This window comes from Mauremys mutica, chromosome 1, assembly GCF_020497125.1.
Source record: "Mauremys mutica isolate MM-2020 ecotype Southern chromosome 1, ASM2049712v1, whole genome shotgun sequence".
Taxonomy (NCBI): Eukaryota; Metazoa; Chordata; order Testudines; family Geoemydidae; genus Mauremys; species Mauremys mutica.
The window spans coordinates 123,315,621-123,342,574 of record NC_059072.1 but is presented as its reverse complement, the minus strand read 5'-3'; the positions used below and the strand labels follow the sequence as shown (position 1 = coordinate 123,342,574).

General features: G+C 43.7%; 1 protein-coding gene across 2 annotated transcripts in view; it reads left to right on the top strand.

The window, feature by feature from the left end:
• The window catches only part of ITPR2 (inositol 1,4,5-trisphosphate receptor type 2), a 340,900-nt gene that overhangs the window by 19,706 nt on the left and 294,240 nt on the right, over positions 1-26,954 (top strand). The window lies entirely within an intron of this gene.

The window sequence follows — 26,954 nt, the reverse complement described above, 5'->3', positions numbered from 1 at the left end:
TTGATAGCAGCAAGGGCCGGGTTCAATACATAGGGGTCCCTTCCCCACAACGTAATGCAAACCAGCTTGAGCCCCCACCCAGTGACCTGGGAAAATCTTACACACACACCCCTGGGCGCCTCAAGGAGGCAATACTTCCCCTCTCGCAAGCACAGACTCTTGGTGTAACAGAAAAGGTTTAATTACATGAGATAAACAACAAGCATTAAATTGGGAAAATACCTCAACTAGAGTTCACAGGTCAAACTGTGAGCAAAGACCCACCCCAGCAAATTGGGCTGTGTCCTCCTCTCTGGGCCCTTGAGTCCAGCAACCCCCAAATCACCCACAGTCCCAAAAGTCCCACAATCCAAAAGTCTCTGTCCCGGGTCAGTGCAGCCCCAGAGTTCGAATCTCTCTGCAGCGGTCCCCCTCCCCAGCCTGGGTAGAAAGGGGCACCTTACGTGGTTCGGGGCCAACTGCCCTGCCTCTTCGTGGGGTTCTGCTTCCACCAGCCGTCCCCGCAAACAGCTCAGCTCCGCTGGCTCTGTGGGCTGCTCCGCTCTGCCAGCTGCTCTGGTCCACCAGCTGTCCTGTGATCTGCTCCGGCCGTCCTCGCGAGCTGCTCAGCTCCACTCACCCAGTGGCTGCACAAACTGCTCCACTCCGCTCTGCCAGCTGCTCTGCTCCACGGTATTGCTTCAGGCTCCCCCACTCATTAGCACAGTACTCAGTGCTCTCAGCTCAGCAAGTCCAGCTCTTCAGTGATTTCTGCTCTTAGTGATTCCAGCTCATAGTAGGAGAGTCCCAGTGCCAGTGAATTCAGCTCAGTAACCTGTATCTAGATTCTTAAGGGAATCAAAAATTAACTCTGACATTCCACAGTGGAGAGAGACATAGGTGGAACTGGTGCTTCTGGCTCACACAAGGAGCTTATAGCACCAAGTACAGCTATCTGTCCCCAGCCTCTCTCCTTTCAATGGGTTTTGGAACCCATGTCCCTTGTCTAGCAAGTGCTATTTAGTTGATAATGAAACCCTCTATCATAAGACAGTTTTGTAGTTCCTCATTTACTTAATCAGGGTGACAACATTTTGTTCCTCCTGCCCCAATAACAACGAAATTGGGGGTCCCACAGCTGTGAAAATAACCATCCCATGCTGCTTTGCGGTATGCTAAGTGGGGTGGGAGTGCCAATGCAAATAACTGAAATGCCAATGCATACACTTGAAACTTCTTTCCGCACTCCCCATAATTTACCACCAGATGTCAGGGTGGGGCTCATCCTGACTCTGCTTACATGAGTCAGGGGTGGCAGGGCAGATAATACAATCTGGTTAGGGTGGAATTTTCTTTCTGAGTTAGTTCCATATGTATTCATTTGATCTAATCCATGAAGTATGTAGACAGCTCTCTGCAGTGGTTGATGGTTAGGACTGGTGTTTGGATTGTGCAGCTTGGGTTGATTAGCGGGTTCACCGTGTGAAATAGCTCTGCTAGCTGTGATTCTGCCATATTCTATGTGAAGGAGCAGAAGGCTTGTTTTTGCCTCCTTTATTGCAGTGGTGTAGTCCTGTAAGAGTTGTTTGGTGCTGCTGGTGGAGGGGTTCAAAGTGTCTGTTGTGCCATTTGTATTTTAGCTTTCTGCCTGTGCACTTCATCTGTGAACCATGGTAATCTTCTTGCTCAGTGTGGGGGGAATGCATGGCTTGGGCCAAAATGTTGGTGGTACTGGACATCAGGTGAGTCTTGTATTTGGGTGAGTTATTCTCCTAGGGCAAGTTGAAAACCTGTGGGATTTCAGGAGTCTTCAGGGATTGACCGTCTTTTGTTGATCACTACCCTGTTGGGAAGTAGGGAAGGCTCTGCCTTTTGCTTGCATGAGGTGGTGATAAGGCCAAGGGAGTGGTATGTTGGTCCTAGGCTGAAGATAGGGTCCAACATATGTCCTGGCTGCATGTGTAGGTTCAGACTGCTTGGGAGAATCCCATGGAGGCCATGATATCAAGTACTACTGTATCATTAAGATTATCTATGTAAAGGCTGAGGTCTGGGGATTCCAGTACCATCATGGGTGGCAGCTCTGTAAGTTCATCCAGGAAGTTTACAGAATTGTTATCTGCAAGTCTACACACCACTAGGAATCCTAGGTTCCTCTTGTCCTTTACCTCACAGATCATATGGATGTATTCCTATGTTTTTGCTTCTGGGATGGAAAGTCTTCTGCAGCTGAAAGGGAGCAGGACTACTACTCTACTCCCCCTCCTTTTGTCTGGTGCATTCTGAGGTCTGTTTTGGCTTCTGACATATGGAATATCCTGGGAAGTCTATCTGTGCTAGGATAGGCATTGAATGATGTCTCAGTGATGCAGGCAAGCCCGGGTGTTCAATCCAAATGAAATCATGGCTGGCATATTGAAGATGTTTTTCCCTGTCTGTGTGAAATGATAGTACTGAGTTGGCTCTAGATCTGGTTATAAAGGTTTATGTTCTCCTCTGTTTACAATTTGATTGGGGAGGTGGAGTGGCCTGTGGGAGCCATTAATGGCTCTATGATTTTTCTGGGCTGATCCATGCCAGCCCCATGATAGATTACATCAGTTCTGAGGTTGCTCTAAGATACATCAGCTGTTAATAGTCCCCAACTGATTGTGTCTGCTGGGGCTTGCTGGAGTGCACTGTGGTCTAGCTTCACCTCTGCCCCTCTTGTGCAGCCAGATGGGGGAACTGGCACCAGGGTAACTTGTACCAACTGAGAGCTCCTGCACAATGGGAGAATTCTCAGCTGGACAGATCAAGCTGCTTTCTGGCCGCTTTGCAGTGCTGAGAAACGCAGAGGAGGATCTGTCCTGAAACCTTGGCAGAATCTTCTTAATGTGGTTTCCAGTAATTTTTGCATAGAATTAGTGAGCATAAATATTATGGTATCTCTTTCCTGTATTGGGACTGTAAGTACATAAAAATCTGTCTTCATGGCACTTTTATATAAAAATTGTAATTATTTTGGTTCCGTTTTTGTGGTGTTTTTAAAAAGCCACCCACTATCTTTAAAAATTTAAATCAGAATGCAAAATAAAATAAAACCTATTTCAGACTCTGTGCGCGCACATGTGTGTATGTAAAAACAAAAACAAAAAACAAACCAAAAAACCCTACCCATAGCAACAAAAGTCCAACCTTATTCCCAACATCTACGCTTGCTAACTTGAGAGCAGATGCAAATCACATAAACTTAACATTACAGTGAAAACAAAAAAGTATTCAGTATTGGTTTGCAAGACCCCAAAATCAACCTCCATGGAGACAGAATACCAAACATGCTGTCCTTTTATGGAGTAATTCCTGCGTCCTGGCCTTTCAGAATTGTTCGTAATTTGAGTTTCACCAATTTCAGTTGTATCAGGCCAGGAGTCATCTCCCAGGGTCCTGTTTAGGGGATTGCACTCATGTGAAATTCATAGGTGAGTGGAATTGTGGCATTAGAGGTTATTATCAAGAGATGAGGCCTGATAGTTTTCCAAACCACTAATTGATCTGAAAGGAGTCCTTCCAAAGTACACCTTAACTATTTCATTAAATCAGGCCAACAATATCTCACAGGTAGTGTTATCAAATGTAGCTTACAGATCAGATCCAGAGTGCGGAGCAGCTCTGGAGCAGTAGAGCTGCAGGTTTTTGCCTGGAGCTGAGGCGGAGCCGGAGCACAGCTCCAAAACCCTGGCAGACATCAGTATGTAACTGTGTCTCAAACTCATCGCTGAGAGAGAGTCATACAGCCTGCAAACAAATGGTGTGTCAATTTTGTACTGAGGCCTGCAGCCAAATCAGAGATCCCACGTTGCCTGAAATATGTTGGCAATCACCATCTCAGAAACAGCAGCAAAGAGTCCTGTGGCACCTTATAGACTATCAGAAGTTTTGGAGCATGAGCTTTCTCAGACACGAACATTTGAATCTGGCTGATAATAGAATAATAAACATTTGAGAGGGCTTTCTTAGCCGGGGGGCCAAACCTTGATTGACACAGCTTGACTGACACAGTGCCCTCTGATAAGGGGCGGGCGGAGGTAATAATAATGTAGCAATTGAACTGTTCCATGGCAGTGTACGAGAGTATTCAAGACAATATATTGCAAGGTTGCTGGAACAATTTGTATCGTGGGGGTGCTGAAAGCCTTTGAACCAACAGTAAACCCTGTATATGGTGGAAACCACTTCAAGCCAGGGGATGCAGCAGCTCCAGCACCCCTAGTTCCAGCACCCCTGATGTATTGCTTTCTTGGGGAGAAGAAAAGCTTGTGTAATCAGTACGCAAAGCTCTGCTGCAGAGAGGGCTTGAATGGCTTTTGATTATGCAATGAAATCTAGAAGAGTGATTAAAACAATGAGCTGATATTGGGTGGGGTGACTTTAGCTGTACTGAAGAGATAGTACAGCATAGTTTATTTTTTTGGGTACACATGGATGACTTGGGGAATTGTAACCAGGGTGATTAGAAGGCTTTTAATCTCACTGCTCTAGGCAGTCATATAGGTACTTATAATGGTATCTAGCAGTCCAGAAAGGGGTGTGGAACTGTAAGGAAAGGATTAGAATAGTCTTGCACTTCTGAACATCATTGTACAATATTAGATTGATTCCACAATTTTAAAGGGGGGCTGTGTACATTAATTAGCTTAACTAGAAACTAGATTTAAGCTTTGGTACACTCTTTTGGCCTCTTGTTTGTAGAGAAAGGATCCAATAACACTGTAGCCTTGCTAGCACCCTTAGGTGTGACTGTGGCAGGGCCGGCTCTAGGCTTTTTGCCACCCCAAGCAAAAAAAATTTTGGCTTCCCCCCAGCCCAGCCCAGCCCAGCGCTGGGCTCCCTCCTTTCCTCCCCACCAGTGCCCTCCCCCCACCCGCACTCTCCTGCTGCCCCAGCCCTGGGCTCTCCCCCCAACCTGCACCCTCCTGCTGTCCCAGCCCTGGGTCACTGGTAACTCGCTCCCAAGGCAGGTCATTCAGCAGGAATTTTGGATGTGCACAGACCACAGACATGATTGGTTCCTATATGGTTACAGAGCTGCAGTAAAGTGGAACAATTTTCAGCTTGTGTGATTGGAGGATATCTGGATGCATATTATAAGACTGTCCTCCATAAATGAGGAAAAGTTGAGGTGCCTTTATTATTCTTTTGTTCCGCTCTTTGTTTCTGTGGGGATTTTGCTGATGCAATATCACTGTCTTCCTTTTAAACAAATAAAACTATTTAAAAAAAAAGGGGGGGGCAATAGCTGTTGAAAATAGCAATTCCAGTCCTAAAAACCACTGGGAAGCATTTCTTGCTGCTTCATTTCTTATCCTACTTTTTCTACAGTAAGTTACAGTGTATCAGTGTATTTGATTTGAGAGAAATGAAGTAACAGCTGCCCAAATTGAGCTTGAGCACTCCTGAATTTTGAGTTCAAATCTGGAAGGCAGGTGCTAGATTTCCTTTCCAGATTTAGCTAATATTCAGAAAAGGAAAGTCAATTTCTGCTTCCGTGGCTCAGAAGTGGAAATCCTCCAACGTGCCTGGTACCGTAACTAAAGCTGCCGAAGTCCCCTAGCAGAGCCTCCCCTCCCTTACTTTTCATTTTAAATTCTAGTGAGATCCACGTACCTCCCTTGCTAGGCTTCAGATAGAGAGGGGCACTGTCCATTTAGTCCACCCAATTCCTTCTTTGGGGGCTGCAAGGTGAGGTCACACCAGTATCCCTAATGCAGTCTGAGGAAGTCTTCTGAAGGAAACATCTGGGGCAAAGCCTTCTACTCCTTGGGCACACTTGTTCCCCATTCACAGTGCCACCCCTTTCGACTCGCACCATGGCTCAGCTACCTCACTCCCTACCCCTCCCTTTCCTGTTGATAGCTGCCAAGGGATTGCTGGGAAATGTAGTTCTTTCCCCGCTCCAGGGCTGGCTCTATAGGCAGGGAGCTAGGCAAGGAACTACCCAGGGTCCCGTGGGTTCTCAGCTCCCATGCTGGATCCCCAGCTGTTCCGTGGCTCTGCTTCTGCAGGGTTGTGAGAGGGGAGGAAGTGAGTTTAAAAAAAAAAAAAAAAGGATGGCCAAAATGACGTCCCCTGGAAATGTGCCACCCCAAGCACCTGCTTGTTTTGCTGGTGCCTAGAGCCGGCCCCGGACTATGGAAACCAAAAGGGTGTGGATTTCACCCTTTGAGTACTAAGGTTGAATGCAATTGTCTTTAGGAGTACATGTTGGAATAGAGGAGCTGAGTTAACTAGAATAAGTTGAAAAGTGGAATGTTCCCCAAAAATGTCTCAATTTTTTCATTGAAAAATTCTGAATTTTGACATCTTTAGACCAGCTCTAAGAGTTGTTGGTTTTTATTGTGTGTTTGTACAGTGCCTAGGACAGAGGGGTCCTGGTTTATGATTCGGGTCCCTAAGTGCCACCTTAATATGAATAATAATAATAATTAACTAATTTCTTGCCTACTGCTCCTCTTTCCTTTTTTGCTGTGGTGCTGTGGCCCTCTGCAACACAGGTCTGTCTCTCTCCCTCTGGTTCCTCTCCACTCTCTACCTGTCCCATGTTATAATCACTGCTCTCCTTCCTTCTCCCAGCAGGTAATGAACCTTCCACACTCTTCCTGCCTCCTCTGCCACTGAGTGCTTTAGGGCTCTCTGCCAGAGTGTCCCCTTCCTTGGCCTACCCTTCCCAAGCAGAAAACCTCCCCTAGCTGGTTTCCAACTTGAGAGCATGTGGGCACCAGCTATTGGTCCCAGGTTGTTCACAATGGCAGGCCAAGCTAGGAAAGCAGGTGGCTCCTTGCAGGGACAGCTAGGGCTCTGTGTAAGGGATACAAATAAATTAACCCTGCCTCTCAGTGGCTAGAAAATTTCTTTTCTGCTGGCCCAAACTAAGCTGGCCAGTGTTTTAATAGGTAGCAGAGTGAATGGAGAGTGGGAAACGTGCTTTTCTATGTATGCAATAAAAGGAAACACATTATACTGAGTGAAATAAGTTTTCCCAGCACATTACCTTGTAACATTTTTTTTCATCCTGTTTCTCTGTTCCAAGTCCTTTTTGGAAGATCTGTGCTGATTACTAATTCCTTAGGAAACACTGAGAATGTTCATGTTAGAGTTTGGCCTGGTGACAGCTTGCTAGTTTTGCTGCCAGCTGTTTGAGGCTCAAGTTTCTCAGCTACAGTGGTGGTGGGGATCTGGTGCTCGGTATAGGATGAGGGGCCTCCAAGTGCTACAGGCTACTGGAGTGCTTAAAGTAGGTTGAAGAGAAGCTCTCATTTCACCAGCGAACAAGGAGGGGGAGCTCTGTGTGAGCCCTGCTCAGCCAAGCTGGGGAGAGGAAGGGAAGCTTTTTTGCTTTGTTTTAAGTAGATGAAGAGGAGCTGTGCTCCTCTTGCTCCTGTTTGCCTTAGCCCCTGGCCGACAAGAGCCAATTGGAGTGGCACCCTGCTTGCTGTCGAGGGTGTGGGAACAAGAAAATGGCTGGGAGTAATGTTTTGCAGAGTAAGACATTCACCATGTTTCCAATGCTGGTTGTGCAAAAGGCCTGAGTCAGAGCTCCCAAAGTTATGAGATTGGTTTAAAAATAATGGGATTTAAAAATAATAAATTCTGAGTTTTTTCTTCGGTTTTTGAGCCTCTATGATGCACTTGCATCACATTTTCATGCATTTCTGAACAACCAGGAGGGCTTGAAACTTAAAAAAAATAAATAAATCTAAAGCTGAGATTCCTGCGTATTCACTTGACTCCAGGAGCTAAAGCATTAAGAAATTCTCCTAGGGCTCATTCACATTGAATTTGGGTCAGCCCCCATCAGATGCTGTTGGTTTTTCCTTTGATTTATAAAATATTTTAATTGACATAGATAAACAACAACTGGACTGTAGGCAAATACTCATTAGAATGTATTTGAAATAATAATGCGTTCAACCATATAAATCATGATTTACACGGGGAGAGGTCAGAGTCCTCTTGAAGGACCTTCCAGGTTTGGGGCAAGACTTGGTTTCAAAAGGTTTAAACAGCTTGTGCATTTTATGTGGACTGTGCCATAGGTGTTAAGAGGAAATGAATGCAAAGCACTAATATACCGATCAGCAAGAAAAAAGTGGACTCCATTCATTTACTGTACCACTGAAGTACAGGCTTTACAAAGGATGGCATCTTACTTCCTCTTTGGTTAACCCTTCAATTAGCAGTGAGCTGTTAAAGAACTCCAGGAGTCTTTCCAGGTAGGAAGTGATTATTTGCAATCATCTGTGGTCTCTTAGGAGACCAGTTTAAACACTTGTGAAGAGGGCTGAAAGTGTTTGGGTTTGAGTTGAAAGAAAGACTGCTGGAAAGCCAGAGGAAACATGAAAGCCTTAAAAACAAGGGGCCAAATTCATCCCTGTATAACCAAGCTTATAGTGAAGCTACTCCTTAGTAGTTGGTTTTTGCTTTAGGAGAATTGACAGCACAGCCATAGCATCATTGTTCTGCACAGTTAACACTGAGCCATAGCACTGGTATGTTACCTGGTGGTAAAAATGCCTGCAACAAGTCAACACTCATGCTCTCATTATTGCTAGCACGAGTGGAATTGCTAAACCACTGGTGGGAGAATTGCCTATAATCCTTAAAGGGACACCATTAACTTGGAATCTGATCAGTTTAAGAAATGAGTTGCAATCAGTATTTATTATGAAACCTGACAATATGTCATTATGAAAATGTATGGTATTATATTTTTAAAAATGTTCTGTCTCACCAGTTGCTGTGTGAAAGACCCACACAAGCAGCAGCAGAGACTGATTAACTAAGTTTGCCACCTAACTTTTTCTTTCCCCTTATATTTACCACTGTTGGTAACCAATGGGTGCCCTAGTGCAGTGGCTCTCAACCTTTCCAGACTACTGTACCCCTTTCAGGAGTCTGATTTGTCTTGCATACCCCTAAGTTACACCTAACTTAAAAACTACCTGCTTACAAAATCAGACATAAAAATGCAGAAGTGTCCCAGCACACTATTACTGAAAAATTGCTGACTTTCTCATTATTACCATACAATTATAAAATAAATCAATTGGAATATAAATATTGTACTTAGATTTCAATGTATAGCATATAGAGCAGTATAAACAAGTCATTGGCTGTATGAAATTTGTTCTGACTTCGTGAGTGCTTTTTGTGTAGCCTTCTGTCCTTGTACACCCCCATGTTCATCCTTATAATATGATTGTGTGGTATCTTATGCAAAGTTTGTCTTGTCAGGTGTCTTCAGAAGGCTCATGATGAACTGAGCATTGTTGTTATGGTAATTTTATAGTAAACCTATAGTGTTATAGGTTGTAATTTCATGTATATTAATTATGGGGCTGAAAATGTGTCCTCATGGCTTAAAGCAAACCCAGGCAAAAACTCCCCAAGAGCAGAGGGGTAGTTCACACCTCATCAGAGCATGTATGGGACAAACCCATCCCAGCCTCACAGGAACAAAGGACGCTGGCCTAGGCAACAACAAAGGATCTGTTGGACTCTTGAGTGAGTCCCCTTGGTCAGTTTGGGTCTGTGATGAGGTAATGCCCACCTGACTGTGAAGTGTGGGGAGGGGGGTGAAGCCAAGAGGGAAGAAAGAACATGATAAAAGGGAGAGATGTTTGCCATGCTCTCTCTCTTCCACCTCCATCTGCAGACACCACACCAAGCAACTGAAGTGCTGATCAAAGGGAAGAGCCTGGCTGAAGAACAACCAGCCAGCCTGTGGTGAGAAGCATCTAAGTTTGTAAGGGCAGTGAAAGTGTTAAGATCAGCTTAGGTTGCGTTTATTTCATTTGACCAAATATGACTTGTTATTGTTTGACTTATAGTCACTTAAAATATATTGTTGTAGTTAATACATCTGTTTGTTTATTGTACCTGAAGCAGTGCATTTGGTTTGAAGTGTGTCAGAGACTCCCTTTGGGATAACAAGCCTGGTAAATATCAATTTCTTTGTTAAACTGATGAGCTCATATAAGCTTACAGCGTCCAGTGGGCATAACTGGACACTGCAAGACGGAGGTTCCTAGGGTTGTGTCTGGGACCGGAGATATTGGCTACTGTCATTTGGTTGTACAATCCAAGGAGCAGCTTACATGCCAGAGGCTGTGCGTGAACAGCCTAGGAGTGGGGGTTCTCACAGCAGAGCAGGGTAAGGCTGGCTCCCAGAGTTGAGGATTGGAGTGACCTAGCAGGCCACTGGTCCAGATAACATCAGGGGAATGTCACAGTGTACCCTGTTGTAAAACTAGGCAAATATCTAGAGGAGTAGATGTACCCCCCTGGAAGACCGCTGCGTTTCTCCAGGGGTATGCATATCCATGAAAATCACTGTCCTAGTGTAGGCAGCTGTCTGCTGAGAGCAGATCTGGAGGACATAGTGTTTAAAACACCAGCAGCTGCCAAAGCCTTTCCACAACAGCACCCCCATTGTTGCTGCCACCAGCAATTCTTCCTATTGTGATGAGAAAATTTAAGAAAGGATCTAATGTATAATCAATTAGGTCTTGTTTACAGGAGAAACAATGGAACTGACTATATACAAATGTACAAAACAAACAAACTAAGGGTAGGGGGAAGGGATGGGAGTCCCTCTAATTTTGTTGTTACAGCCATCTTAGGGGTTACTTGTAATAACGGGAATATACATACAAAGATTATGGTGTTCCTCTAGTGGGGAGCTGCTCTACAGGGGTCAGTATGACTGGTCTCTTCACACTTCGAATGACTATCGGTTGCTGAAGACTAAGAAGGGCTTTTTCTTTAGTTCACCAGATCATTTTGTGGTGTGAATTCCTCCACGTGCACATTTTACTCTTCTGCTCAGAATAGGAGGACAACAGACTGCTCTGTATGAAGGTTATTTCTGTGTTCGCAAAGGGGACTGTTTGTCTGGAGTAGTTCTGGCTTTTGAGAACTACTCCTGCATGTACCGCTGACATACTCTGTGCGTGGCTGTTAGTACCTTAGCCTTACATGGATGTTCTGAGGCTAAACTAATGTTTGTAAAATGTTTGCTGTGATTATTTATTACGTATTTCAGCAGTGACTAGAGGCTGCATTGTGCTAAGCTCCATAGATATGTTAAGAGACAGTCCCTCACCCAAAGAGCTTATGGTTTAAATAGAAAAGACAGATTAAAAGGCAGGGAAAAGGAAGGATTTTTATCTCAATTTTACAGGTGGAGAACTAAGGCACAGAGATATTTAGTGACTTGCCCTGGGTCACACAGGAAATCTGTTGCAGAAGCTGGATTTGAACCCAGATTTTCTAAGTGCTTGAATAACAAGACCATCCTTCCTCCTTCATGCCTTAAGATCATTGTTCAATGATCAGGCAGAGAGAGGCTGGTTGTGGGTGGAGCAGAGATCTCTGAGGGCTGCTCCAAGTTAATGGGAGAGCAACTCTGAAATGATCTGGAACAGCTCCCAAAATGATCTGCCAGTAGGAAGCAGGCTCACCTTACTTCAAGAACAAGTAAACAAAGTCTATGTAATTTCTCCACTGTTTTTCGCTTGGAAGGCAATTTTTTTTTCTGACGCAAAAGAAACAGGAAAGCAAAGAGAATCTGCAAGTTACTTGGCACAGCCATTAAATGTTTTAAACATTTGTCATTGCAAGGCAAAATTTTAAGTCTTGTTTAGGAAATTGAAATGTGTTCACGTGTGGGGTTCTTCTCCTTTTGAAAAGTGTGCCTAACTCCCATTCACATCAATGACAGCTGGGCATATATATCAAAGAATAAATTGACCTCTTTCAGTGGATTCTTGCAAAGCAAGTCATTGCCCATGGAGGCAGAAACAAATGCTGAAACCAGAAGTTGAATTACATGTCTGGTACTGCTTTTGTGATTGCTGTTCGGTTAAGTTGCAGACTGTCTAATTCATCAGAATGCCAAGCTGGCTGAAACAGACTGCTAAACTCAAGAACCTGTGTCTCCAGGGGACCCCAGGCTTGGAAAGGTTCTCGTTCCAAGTGTTAAGGCCCAGATTTGCTCTCCCCATTCCTGGCAAGAACAGTGCATTCTGACAAACCGAAGAGAAATGAATCTGTAATAGAGCTAAAAATTAAAATCTCTACAAATTATTTCAAGGCATCCTAGCGGCCCTGTTTCTAACACTGGGAAGTAGCAGGTATTTTGTTCTGAGATACTGTTGTTATAAGAAAGAAAAGTAGCACGTAGTCCCTTAACTTGTACAGCAAGATTTTCAAAGGAACTCAAGTGTGTTAGGCACCCAGCTGGGAGTTGGGTGAACACAAGAATGGCCAGACTGGGTCAGATCAATGGTCTATCTAGGCTATGGCTACATTAGCGCTTCAAAGCGCTGCCGCGGCAGCGCTTTGAAGCGCTAAGTGTAGTCAAAGCCCCAGCGCTGGGAGAAAGCTCTCCCAGCGCTGTCCGTACTCCAGCTCCCTGTGGGGAATAACGGACAGCGCTGGGAGCGCGGCTCCCAGCGCTGGGGCTTTGACTACACTGGCGCTTTGTAGCGCCGCAATTTGCAGCGCTGCAGAGGGTGTGTTTTCACACCCTGCTGCAGCGCTGCAAATTTGCAAGTGTAGCCATACCCTTAGTCCAGTATCCTGTTTTCTGACAGTGGCCAATGCCAGGTGCTTCAAAGGGAATGAACAGAACAGGGCAATTATCAAGTGATCCGCCCCCTGTTGTCCATTCCCAGCTTCTGGCAGTCAGAGGCTTAGGACCACCCAGAGCAGGGGGTTGTACCCCTGACCATCTTGGCTAATAGCCACTGATGGACCTATTGTACATGAATTTATCTAATTAATTTTTGAACCCAATTGTAGTTTGGCCTTCACAACATCCCTGGCAATAAGTTCCACAGGTTGACTGTGCATTGGGTGTACATCCTTTTGTTTGTTTTAAACCTGCTGTATATTAATTTCATTGGGTGACCCTGGTTCTTGTGTTATGTGAAGGGGTAAATAACACTTCCCTATTCATTTTCTCCACACCATTCATGATTTTATAGGCCTCTATCATATCCCCCCTTAGTCTCTTTCCCAAGCTGAACAGTCCCAATCTTTTTAATCACTTCTTGTAAGTAAACTGTTCCATACCCTTAATCATTTTTGTTGTCCTTCTCTGTACCTTTCCCGTTTCTAATATACCTTCTTTGAGATGGTACTGCACGCAGTATTCAAGGTGTGGGTGTACCATGGATTTATATAGTTATGACATTTTCTATTTTATTATCTATTCCTTTTCTAATGGTTCCTAACATTCTGTTTAGCTTTTTTTTGACTGCCACTGCACATAGAGCAGTGAGGTGGTAGTTTGCAGATGGTACAAAATTACTCAAGATATTTAAGTCCAAAGCAGACTGCGAAGAGTTACAAAGGGATCTCACAAAATTGGGTGACTGGACAACAAAATGGCAGATGAAATTCAATGTTGATAAATGCATATTGGAAAACATAATCCCAACTATACATACAAAATAGTGGGGTCTAAATTAGCTGTTCCCACCCAAAAAACAGATCTTGGAGTCATTGTGGATAGTTTTCTGAAAACGTCTGCTTAATGCAAGGCAGTGAAGAGCCATGTCCCCTACATGTATTCAAAGCTGCTTACTCTAGGGACAAAATTAGATTTTTAGACTTTTACACTACAGATGCCATACTCTGGTCTGCAAAACTTTTATTACTGGTGATGATGCAAAATAAAGAAGGAACCCAGCTTGACTCTCAAGTCTCGTGCTAGATTCCAGATTTTTTTTTTCCAGTGAGAGCCCTGAAAACTCAGTTTAAAATTTATTTTGCTTTGTCTGTGTTTGATTTCTGTTGTAGAAATCATTGAGCACAATAAACAGAGGACTCCAAAAGATGCTTGTAACAGAGTTACGTGGTGAGATTAGGAGTGCACTTTAAGCAACAGTGTACTTACACCGTGGCATCTCCGGCTTTGTGACGCACCTTTGTGTCAGTGCAAAGCTTTTCTATTGTTTCTCTCCTTTGGCATGTGCCTCCTTTTTATATTCTGGGTTGACTTTTTGATGTTTAAGTGTGAATGCCTTAATTAACATATGAGGTCATTTTTTTTGATCAGCGACCAGATTGTGGTATTTCTTAACAAGACCTTTTGAGTACATTTATTTTTTCAGACCTTTTCTATGCAGTTTGTCATTGTAAACCCTATTTAATGAATCACAGCCTTTGAGTTTCTTCCAGGTAACATATAATACTTCAAAGCAATTGTTTGAACCTGGAGTAGATGTTTAGCAGTTACAGGCATACTGCTTTAGGAAATGCCTAACAAAATAATTAATTCTCCTAGTTTGACTGTCTAGGCTGGTCTTGGAATATTTTTCAGTTATACTTATGTTCTCTCTCTATACCCAAGTTCTCCTTGAAATCTTTCTGAATGGTTAGCCATGAAACAAGATTCAGGGTGGGATTTTTTAAAAAGCTCCTATGTCATTTAAGAGCATAAGTCTTATTGATGATCTGTGTTCCTGAATCACTTAGGTACTTTTGAAAATTCAGCCTGCAATTAACAGTGGTCACAATCTTCAAGTAACTGTATGTCTTAAGTAACTTCTTCATATTGAATGAACAGAGTTCTGTTTGTCACAACATGCATGTTAGAAGTCCCGAGTTACAAAGTTATCATCAGTAACTGTAAAGAGGTAGAGTAAAGGGTACATATTCAATCTTGATTTTCTCATTTCCATGGTTAACTAAGCACCCTTAACATTGTGTCCACATACAGCCAAATCCTGCAGTTCTTAAACAGGTTTTGTAGTCAGTAGGAATCTTGCTTGTATAATGACTGAGTAAAGGGATTGCAGCAGTTAGGTCAGAGATTTTTGCATGTGTGCCTTAGAAATGACTAAAATAGATAAATGATTTGTAGAGGACCACAGGTGTACATGGTGCTTTGCCAAACACACACAAAATACAAGGTGCCTGCCTTGAAGAGCTTAAACCCTGTATGTGGGACAACAGTTCAAACTGAAGAAGTCATGTAGACACAGTCCATGAGCAGATAACGTTTGTTGAGTTATATATGGACAATTATATATCCATTGAGCTACAATATGTTTCAATAGTGCAATACAGAAAGGCTTTAAGATCCCACTTTTAAAATGTTGGCTTGGAATTAGTCAGTTTCCGAGCTCAACTGTATTGTAATGAGAATTAATATTTTTTGGCAATCTTTCCTGCAGATTTCCAAAGTTTTGCTTAGGTTTAACTCGCAGCTTAGGTTTAACTCTCAGCTCTTGCTGTAAGTGAGGAATAGTTTAGCAACCTTAACTTAAAGTTAACAGAGGGGTTTTTGCTCGGTGTTAGTATCTTTTGAAACAAACCATTTCAACTAAGAAATATACCCATGCATTATGAGACATATTATGTTTTCAGGGAAGATTTAGCAGCTTTGTTTTGAGGGACATGTTCTCAGGGCATAAGTATGTTAACGTGTGTGTTCTTTGATCACTGCAAATCTGGTGATGACACTGTGCTCTGAAACTGCACAGTCATCAGTCTAATCCTACTCCGTGTTAGACAGATGTTCTGTTGGTAGAAGAGGGCCTGAGGAACTTCTCACCCATGCCCGGCATCCACAGATTACTCTGCACAGGATAAGCTGTCAGGATTCTTGTTAAAGCTGGGAGAGGGGCCTACTAACGTGCTTCCTGATGGTCCACGGTCCCAAGATTACATGGTCAGATAGGGTGACCAGATGTCCCGTTTTTAAAGGGACAGTCCTGTTTTTGGGGATTTTTTCTTTATATAGGCGCCTGTTACCCTCCACCCCCTGTCCTGTTTTTTCACAGTTGCTATCTGGTCACCCTATGGTCAAACAACTTGGGGATGTGTGCAGGCACCCGCCCCATCTGCATGTAAGCTGAATTTGGCAGCAAGTGTGTATGTGTAGGAGCTATGCCAACCATAACCATCCTGCTGTGCGCCAGCAGAGTGGCTCCCAGACTCACCACTTCATTTCTGCTTTCCTCCACAGTGCACCTTTTGGTGAGTTAGAGTCAGGGGGAGTTTTGTCATTGACTTCAGTGGGGCCAGGGTTGTACACATGCATTTGAGATTGTAATCTTCTGGCCAATGCAGAATTGTTCTCTGATTACATTTAAATTAGATGGGGCAAGACTCTATTAAATGTCCCAAGTGATGGGGCTTCTACAACTTCCTTTGGGAGACCAGTCCATGAGCTAATAGATTTCGCGGTCAGGAAGTTTTCCTGGTATTCATCTTTCCATTTTATAATTTCTAAATAACTTCTCATTTCATCCTAAATAGTGTATTTTCCTTCGTGGTTTTTAGACCCTTCAGATATTTGTAAGCTATTATTTGCCCTTCTAGTAGGGCAAGATTTTGCCCTTCATATTTTTAAAAATAAGAATTCTTCTTCTTTGTTACAGGAACATTATTTGACTTCAGTACATAGTAAAATAGATTCTGAAATAGTAAAATTGAATTAATATAAATATACTGTATATGGTCCTTTTGGTGCAAGGGTTTTAAAATATTGTACAAACATTAATTTACAAAATCCTGTAATATTGACAGATATCATGATTCCCTTGTACACATGAGGAAGCAGTCATGAGAAGTTAAGTTACTTACCCAAGGTCATAGTAAGTCAATGGCAGAATTAGGGCTAGAATCTAGAGTTCTGGTTCCTGCCTCCTACTGTAAACATGGCATAACACTACCCAATTATTATTATTAATTAATGTATATTATTCATTTACATAATGTTATAAACATGGTACTGAAAATAGATCAAGTCTAATAAACAAATCCCTGAACATTTTACAGTCTAAAGGCATGAGTGTGTACAGCACAACACAAAAAAACAACAGAATGGCTTTAGGATGTTATAGCTGGAATTGTTCATGGAACAACTGAAACATCCTGCTTTTTCTCTGGTACACAAGTTTACAGGAATAGTGACTGGTAACAAGAATGTTGAAATTTTACTTGCATGGTCAAATCAGAGAAAACCTCTTAACAGTGGCTGCTCTTGCTCTATTCCACACTTTCTGTTTCTACCGCCTTGTTTCCTTGGTATTTGATATGCTTTTGAAAGTCACTTTGAATTGTAATATCTCAATATGGTAAATGCAGTTCTTAATCTGGCTCAGATACACTACGCTTGCATTGCTCTTTTATATAGCAGAAGGTATATGCTTAATGATCACCTATTTAAGATGCTTTGACAAGTGCAGAATATTTTTAGGTGTGTAGAACTTTCTGTGAAGAGCTGGCATTTATTTAATAGCATGTTGCAATCTGGCCTGAAATAAATTTGCATTTGTAGCAGTTTAAAAAAAAAATGCTTCCAAAATAAGTGGCATAAAATTACTGCAGTTGGAGGTAGCAAAGACCTACAAAATCAGGTTCTCTAGCCTATTTCCTGTGCAGTTTTACTCAGATATGTAGGCTATGTTGTCACACTGTCTGGAATGGCTCATGACTGAGAGTGCCTACATCAGGGCAGACACCCCAAACTGGTGGTATGTTTGTTCTATAATTCGATTTCATCAACTCCATACCGAATGTGAACTTCCAAAGTTCTACAATAATCTTATGGAGTCACAGACAGTCCCATTAGACACTCCAGTCTATCTTGACACCTGGGCGAGATGGACTATGTTATAAATGGTCCAATCATCATACACCATGACCACTTGCTTTGAAATGCACAAGAATTAGCACTTTGCTGTTAAAGTTCTTCATTTGCATTACACAAGGTTTCTTTCTCATTTGATGGGTTATTTAGTTATGTTGGTATATAAAATGTAAATGTTTGTAACCTGTTATAATGTAATAGCAGGTAAGTGTAAAGAATGCGTACAGCATCCCATTAGTTTTCATGAAGTTTCAACACGAAATATATTCCTGTATGGTTAACAATCTCTCTGATCTGTATTAAAACACAAGTGAATTGGCCTGGCTTCCAACTGTGAGTTTGTTAGTTCTCTGCTGACACCTAGGCTTTGCCCAGAGCAGGCACTTGTTTTACCAGCATATTACACACATTTCTCAGATGAACTTGTATGGAACTCTTTGAATGGATTTTTGATAGTTAAATCTGTGACCAGGAATGCTAATCTGGATTATGTATCGCGGTAGCCATGTTAGTCTGTATCCATGCATCTGAAGAAGTGAAGAACCTTATGCCCAAATAAATCTGTTAGTCTTTAAGGTGCCACCGGACTCCTTGTTGTTAATCTGGAATATGTGTGTGTGGTTAATTACAGACCTTGGTGGAGGGCTCTCATTGTAATGTGTTAAGGTATGGAAATATACAGTTAAATCACCAATATAATGTAATTCTGTCCTATAGTGACACTAGGGGAGGGGGAAGAAAATTATTTTTAAAAATCAGTTTAATTTAATTGGGAATGGTTATTGCTTGGTGTGACGACAGGGCAAAATTAGGGTGGTTTGGCAGCCTTAAAACCTACAAAGGATTTAGGCTTCACAAACTTTTTACTGGAGGCTTATTTTGAATTTTTCAAAACAACCAGAGGTCCTCACTGCTCTACTCTGGTAAAAAGCCCAGGTCCATTGGTTGCCCAAGGCCCAGCATGCATTTGAGCAGTTGAAGCTTGCCTTCACCACCACTCCAGTATGGCCCACTCAGACATGATGCAGGTTTTCATTGAGGAAGCTGATGCATCTGGCATGGCGATCGTGGCAGTCCTGTCCCAAAGGCACGGACCCAAGCAAACACTTCACCCCATCGCCTACTACTTGAGGAAGCTTATCCCGCTGAGCAAAAGTATGAGATCTTGGACGAGGAGCTCCTGACAGGTGAGGCTACCTTCAAAGAATGTTGATGCCACTTGGAAGGGGCCCATCATCCAGTTCAAGTGTTTACCAGTCATAAAAACCTGGAGTACCTGCACAAGGCCAAGGCCCTAAACCAGTGACCGCTCCAGTGGGCCCTGTTTTTCTCCTGGATCAGCTTTATCTTGACCTCTCTCCTGGAACCAGAAATTGCAAGGCAGACATTTCCAAAGATATGGCTCCAACCCAGGAGGCGCGTCTCTGGTGTTAGCCCACTTTCTCAAGTCGCATAATTTCCTCAGTGTGAGTTGCTGCCAGGACCTGCTCACGCTCATTTGGTCTGCTTCTGTCTCCAGATTTCCACCCAATGCGTTGGCCATTATAAACAGAAAACCAGGAAGGGAGCATGTTCCTAAGGAACACTGCAACTGTGTTTTCCCCCCGGACCTGCCAGAGTGGCAGTTCTTCAACTGTGCCATGCCTCCACCCTGGCAAGACACTTAGGGTAATATAAAACCTGATGATTATGTCCTGTTTCTTCTGGTGGCCCTGAGTGTGCCCCACAATAGAGTACTTTGTAGCTTCCTGCCAGGTACATGCCTGCACCAAGATCCCACTCCAGAAACCCTCTGATCTCCTCCAACTTTTGGACACTATATTTCAGCCCTGGGGGGCTACTTCCTTGGACTTTTGCGGGGAATTACCAGGATCCAGTGGTTTCATGACTATCCAGACAGTGGTAAATTGCTTTTTCTAGTCTCACTTCATTCTGTGCATAGATTTACCCTTTTGGGGGAAACTGCCTGGCTCTGGATAAACAATGTAGTCCATCTTCCTGGCCTGCCAGATTACGTCACCTGTGACTGGGGCCCCCAGTTTATTGCCTGCTTCTGGCACAAGGCCTTATGTTTATTAGTAGTCCATGCACACCTATCCCCTGCCTACCATCCTCAGCTGATTGGCTAAATGGAAAGAATCAACCAAATCCTCTAACAATACTTATGATGCTATATCAACTATCACCAGGATGACTGATCTTCACTGTGACCCTATGCTGAATTTTAGTACCAAAACACAGACCATGCATCCATAGGCCTACCCTCTTCTTTATCAACTATGGGTACCACCCCCAGTTTCACCCACAGTTAACCACATCCTCCCCCAACCCATCTATCTTTTACTTAGTACAACACATCACATCGCATCCAAGAGGAGGTGAAGGGACACCTTGACAAGGTGAGGGGACACTACAAAAAGCATGTAGAGAAAAGGAGCTCACCTATTCCATAGGACAAAAGGTAAGGCTTTCTACAGAACACCTCTGCATGGACAGACCCTCTTGGCCCATACTGGCTTCAGTGACAAATCAACCTGGTCATCTTCAAGCTTCAGCTCCCTCTATTGCCTAGAGTCCATCCTGTATTCCACATCTCACGTCTAAAACCATACACCGAGAACACATTTCCCCATAGAGCCCAATCACCACTCCTACCGGTGCGAGCACAGGGTCAGGAGGAATACATTGTTCACTAAGTCCTCGACTCTAAGATCAAGATCAAATTATGGTGCCTGATTGATTGGGAAGACTATGGCCTAGAGGAACTTGGGACCCAGCTGAAAATGTTCATGATTCCACCCTGGTTTGGGCCTTCAATAGGAGCCACCCTGAATTTGGCTCCTGCCTCAGATCATCTGGTATTCTGATCCTGCCTGACTCTTGTTCTTGATACTTGGTTCTGATCTCCTCCAGTTTCTCTTGCTTCTGACCTCCCGGTATCCTGACCCAGTTGACACACTCATCTCATGACTGTGGACTCTGGCTCTGACTACTATGCTTGGCTGCCCATGACCCAACCATGACACCCCTTTAAAAAATGTAAAAATAAAACTCATGGCAACTTCAAAACAACAAGTGGTTTTAAATCAAAAAGTCAATGTTTTGAATGGAAAATGTCAAAATGAAAAGTTTTGACTTCTTGGCTTGGTTTTGCTTTAATTTTTTTTTTTTTTTTTTTTTTTGCCAAAATCGACATGAATTCACAAAATGCTTTGGTTGACCTGAATCCCCATGTTTTTCCCTCCAAAAAGTTTTGATCAAAAACTTTCACCCGGTTCTAGTAACAGGTTCCCTGTGTGAAGGCGAGGAGATTGCTGATGGTCTGGTGGTTGGGAGGTGTTCTGTGTCTTGGGGTGTGGACGGTGATGGGGGTAGGGGTGGAGCAAAAGAGGTCCTCTATGGAGAGGAAAGTTTGAGGGCAGGTTCTTCATGTGTGAGAAGGTTATGGGCAGGTTGTCTTGGAGATGTGTCTTGAGCATGGTTTGTCCTTGGCTATGCTTGTAGTTAAATGGTCCAGCTGCAACTGTTGCAGACACACATAGTCAACAGTGTCCCCTCTTCCTGTGCTGACAAGGCTTATGCTGATTGGAAAATGAGTGAAACCATAACGATAAGGGCTAAGAGAGTGAAAGCTGAGCAGCTGAGTGAGGAGGAGACTTTTAGTCTCTCTGTTTTTGTGTACCCAGCTGTTTGAGGAGCAAGGTTTACTACTCAGAGTAAGTAAAGGTATCAAGCCTGCCCCCTGTGCATGTTCCTGGTGACTTTAATAGTCAAATATTTCTGATGCTTATTTATTTTGTTGACCGTACTTAATTTCATCTTATTTTGTGTAATTTAATCTTTGCTGAATCTTGTATTGTTAAAAACAAAGATTTGAGGTTAAATTCTTCTTCGTGTAACTTCAGTGGATTTAAATCAGAGATGAATTTGGCCTATGAGATATCCGAGGAGCTTAGGAAAAGTCTCTACAATTCATGAAATCCATCATCATCATCTTTTTTTTGCACAGAACCTAAGTCCCTTAGGCTTCCAGAATATATGTGTGTTTCAGTAGCAGTTTTAATTAACTACACAGCTACAATAAAAATTCCTAGGCCCTTTCACATCATCCATAAGTCCCTTAAAGTCTCTGATGTGCTTATGTTAAGGATGTGCCTTCAGTCGGTAAACAGGACGTAACTGGCCCTGTGCGTTTTGGTAGATTGTGAAAGAACTGCCACTTCCCCAGCACGTTTTCCTTACCCCCAACCAACCTACCCCTCTCCTCATTAACCATTCCTGCTTTTATTCCTATTCTAGCTCCACCCGACCACTCATTCTTGCCCCTCTCACATACACCTCCTCACTCTAGCTGTCCCGTGTGCATATTCCTTCACCTTATTATTCCCATACCCCACCTCTTAACAGACTCCACCTCTTGAAACAAAATTCCTCCCTTTACATATCCCTGCTGAAATCCTCCTGCTGCCCCTCTTGCCGCTTCCCTCAATAGAGAGACGGGATTTCACTCCGGACTTGTGTCAGAACTCCAGAGGAGAAGGCAGTCATTGAGGGTGGGGGAGAAGATTGGAATTGTTTATGTTAGGAGACTAAGAAGGGTTAGGTGTTTGAAATAATGAATGGTAATACAGTAGCTGGAGCTCTCCTGTTCTCATAGTATAAAAACGGCAGGACATTGAATGAACTTGAGAAGCAGCAGAAGTAAAACTATAAAAGGAAATACTTTTTCACACAGTGTGGAATTAACCTGTGGGATTAATTGCCACGAAACATCGTTGAGGTTGAGAGCTTAGTCGAATTCAAGATAGGATTTCACATGTGAGCCATATCTACACTGCACTTTTCTGCTGGCACAGCAATGCCAGTCTGGGCCGTGCAAGGGTGTGAGCTCTGACAAATGTAGCTGTGCTGGCATAAGGCCCAAGTGGAGTTTTGCCAGTATAAGCTGTGTTCACAGTAGAAGCGCTTTGCCAGTATGCTATACCCATATTCTTGTACCATCAAAGTGCTCCTAGTAGACGTGGCCACAGCTGGATAATGAGAACATCCAGAGTTACAATAGGTAGGATTTAAACAAATGTCTGGAAGGGATGTTCTTCAGGGCATAAACCAAACACTCAATAATGGGGGTTATGAAAGAACTCTCCCTGTGGGCAGGTTATTTCATAACTGTCTACTGCAGGCTTCTTGAATCTTCATCTGAAGCATCGGGTCCTGGCCACTGTCAAGACAGAATGCTAGGCTAGATAGATGAGGGCTCTGATTCAATATGACAGTTCCTATGTTCCTAAAAATTACCACCATCTCCCTAAAGCCAAGGAATGGGAAGAGGAAATCTCCTAGAGACGTTTGCTTTATGGACAGTGAGGAGAATGTTGTATCTTCTAGGCATATGGATCATTTATTTTCAGTGGTTTCCATCTTTGTGTAGCCTGGTATTGTACACAGTAGCATGGAGTACAGTAATGCAATAGAGGCCAATTGTACTGAATTCACCAGATTCTCAAAAGAGTTTCCAACTGAAATAAATAGGAAAACTTCCGTTGACTTCAGTGAGAGCAGGATTTGGACCCAGGATAAGAGATCCCCATTATATTGTTGCTTTCAGAATCTGATTCCATAATGGCTGAATGCAGGGGTGTAAGTAAAGGTCCAGTGTCATAACTGTTGTCTCGTCTTCCAGAACACTGATGGTATATTTTAGGCTGCACTGAATTACAATACAGCTTAATGACTACACTTAAAAAATGGGTGTACAGCATTCACTCATAGGCATTGTACATAAACTAAATATTTATTATGTTCAAAAAGAACATGCACAAATAAAAATCATGCCATAAACATGCAGAAGATTCCTTTGTCTCCTATAAGTAGCCAACATGTGCAGAACTGAAATGGAATCATGTTGTACCTGCTATGTACTGTATTACAATATACAATGCAGTATTGTCTGTTTCCAGTGAGCAAAAGAATAAAGCTATTAAGCTTTTTTTAAGCTTGCCAAAACTTCTTTGATGATATAATGACTTATAAAGCAACTATTTTACTTAGGTCTTTATTTTAAAGAGTTAGCTCAGTATATTGTATAATGTAGCGAGCTAGTTCTCCCCATGCCAGGTTTTTTAATTCTTTATTTGCACTATAAAACAAAACAGCAAACAAATGCTATTTAAAAAAAAAAAGATCATTTCTTTGGAAGTAGTTAAAAAGCTCTGAACCTGAAAGGTGCTTAGCACCTGCAAATTGTATTGGTTCAGTCAGGACTATTATTAACGTCGTGCATTTTAAAATAATTATTTTGCAATCACACTGAAAATGAATCATTTTGTTTGTTTGAAAACCAAATGCAACTGCCTAGTACGTTTCAGAGTCTTTTAGGAGTAACAAACCAACAGATGCTTTTTATCTTTTTATTTATGAAATGAAGGCTAGGAATATTGATTCTGTACTAGAGTAAGTGCTGTAAGTTTGGGAAGTATATATTTTGATTCTGAAGGCACTGGTTGTGCCTCCATAATCAGCATATGTAATAAGTAAGTGATTACTGACCTTTTTTTAATAGAGCCATGAACATTCTTTAGGACCGAGATGTAGAAACATTTCCATATATTATATGGACAAATTGGAACGTAGTCCAGGTTTTGTATGCTGTTGTAAGATGTTTTGCAAGAGAGAAAGTGGTTAATGGTTAAAGCACTGGACTGAGATTCAGCGGATGTAGGTTCATTTCCCAGCTCTGCTACAGACTTCTGTGTCACCTTGAGCAGGTCACTTAACCTTTCCATGCCTCAATGTCCCATCTGTAAAATGGGAGTGATAACACTTCCTTTTTCCTACTCTGTATTCTCTGGTCTGTTTAGACCAGGAGTGGGCAAACTTTTTGGCCCTAGGGCCACATTGGGTACAGAAATTGTATGGAGGGCTGGGTAGGGAAGATTGGGGGAGATTATGCCTCCCCAAACAGCAAGGCATGGCCTGGCTCCTGCCCCCTATCCAGCCCCCCAGAATCTCGACCCCCATCCAACCCCCGCTGCTCCCCACCCTTGACTTCCCCCCCAGGGACTCCCGCATCCTATTCAAACACCCCTACTCTCTGCCCCCTGACCATCCCTCAGTCCCTGGAAAAATCATGGAGCAGGTCCTCAAGGAATTAATTCTGAAGCACTTAGAGGAGAGGAAAGTGATCAGGAACAGTCAGCATGGATTCACCAAGGGCATATCATGCCTGACTAACCTAATTGCCTTCTATGAGGAGATAACTGGCTCTTTGGATGAGGGGAAAGCAGTGGATGTGTTATTCCTTGACTTTAGCAAAGCTTTTGATACGGTCTCCCACAGTATTCTTGCCAGCAAGTTTAAAAAGTATGGATTGGATGAATGGACTATAAGGTAGATAGAAAGCTGGCTAGATCGTTGGGCTCAATGGGTAGTTATCAATGGCTCCATGTCTAGTTGGCAGCTGGTATCAAGTGGAGTGCCCCAAGGGTTGGTCCTGGGGCCGGTTTTGTTCAATATCTTCATTAATGATCTGGAGGACGGCGTGGATTGCACTCTCAGCAAGTTCCAAGATGACACTAAACTGAGAGGAGTGGTAGATATGCTGGAGGGTAGGGATAGGATGCAGAGGGACCTAGACAAATTAGAAGATTGGGCCAAAAGAAACCTGATGAGGTTCAACAAGGACAAGTGCAGAGTCCTGCACTCAGGATGGAAGAATCCCATGCACTGCTACAAATTAGGGACCGAATGGCTAGGCAGCAGTTCTGCAGAAAAGGACCTATGGGTTACAGTGGATGAGAAGCTGGATGTGAGTTGACAGTGTGCCCTTGTTGCCAAGACGGCTAACGGCATTTTAGGCTGTATAAGTAGGGGAATTTGTCCTGCTTTGAGCAGGGGGTTGGACTAGATGACCTCCTGAGGTCCCTTCCAACCCTGATATTCTATGAACTCCCCCCCGGGACACCCGGAACTCCCACCCCTATCCAATCTCCTCTGTTCCCCATCCAACCCTCCCTGCTCTCCCCACCCCATGTTACCTGTGGGGTGGGGGAAAGGTGGGCTCAGTCCTTTCCCTGTGTGTTTCCCCTGCTCGTTTGGTTTGGCTGCTCTCCCTGGCAGTCGGGCAGAGCTTGCTTCCTGTCTGGGCTTGGCTGCTGGGGATGGGGCTAAGCATGCTGGGAGTGGGCGGGCGGGCTTTCTTGCTCTGGCCCCAGCAGCAGAGCCCAGGCCCCTTGACCACCCCCCTGCAACCCACCTTGCTCCTCGCCTTTTCCCGCCCTCCCCCCCACCCCAGAATTCCCCCTGCTCCCCACCCCCGGACTGCGCCACCCTGGAGCACCAGGTCTGGCGGCGCTATAGCCGTGCTGCCCAGCCAGAGCTGCAGCCACACTGCCCAGGCGCTGGGGGAACTGTGACTACAAGGGAGGCAGGGAGGGAGGGGAGCAGAAGGGGAGGGGCCTGGGGCTAGCCTCTGTCTCACTCACCGTGCTGCTGGGGGGGGATTGGGCTGGTTCCTCGGCAAGCCTGTCCTGACCCTGCTCCCTGACAGGAGCTTGGGGGCCAGAGGGAAGGGTCCTGCAGGCTGGATGTGGCCCACGGACCATAGTTTTCTCTCCTCTGGTTTAGACCCTAAGCCTATTGTCACAAAAGGACTTTTTCTTTCTATGTGTCTGTATAGCACATGCGAGGCCCTGATTGGGGTGGGGCCTCTAAGCAGTCTAAATAATCAATGTCACTGAGGTTTGGGGTAGAAATCAGCTATGCAAATTTATTTCTTGCACTCTTAGAATACCAGTCCAGGCTCCTGGCGAAAGCCCACCTCCCCACCCATAGGCAGCTGTGAGATGTAGGAAGCTCCGTTGTTGTGAGAGTGGAAATGTAGAGTTGGTTCCTGTGGAGTCCCTGTTCCTATTCACCCCCTTTACTCCAGTCTTAACAAGAGTCCAATCACACTCCTATCTACGCCCTGTGCATGTTGACCAGTATAAAGTGGGTGTAAACCACAACTGTTCTCATTTGCTAATGTTTTACACGTACTTTGCATGGGTTTGAATGTCTGCACAAGGTGTGGGACAATGGTGAGTCGGGCCCTTTGTTTTTCTCTCATGGAACATCAGAGAATGGCTCTTTTGTTAAGAACCAGGAGACATGGACCAGAATTAGAACGGTGAACATGGCTCTTCCTCTCCAGGTATTTTCCCCTTCTTCTTCCAAGCATCTAAAGATTTATTCTGTAATCCCTCCATCTCCTTCCATGGATGCTGTACCATCCATTTTAGGTACTCGTACATAGCCCCCCATTACCATACCATCTTTGCACTTCAAAATC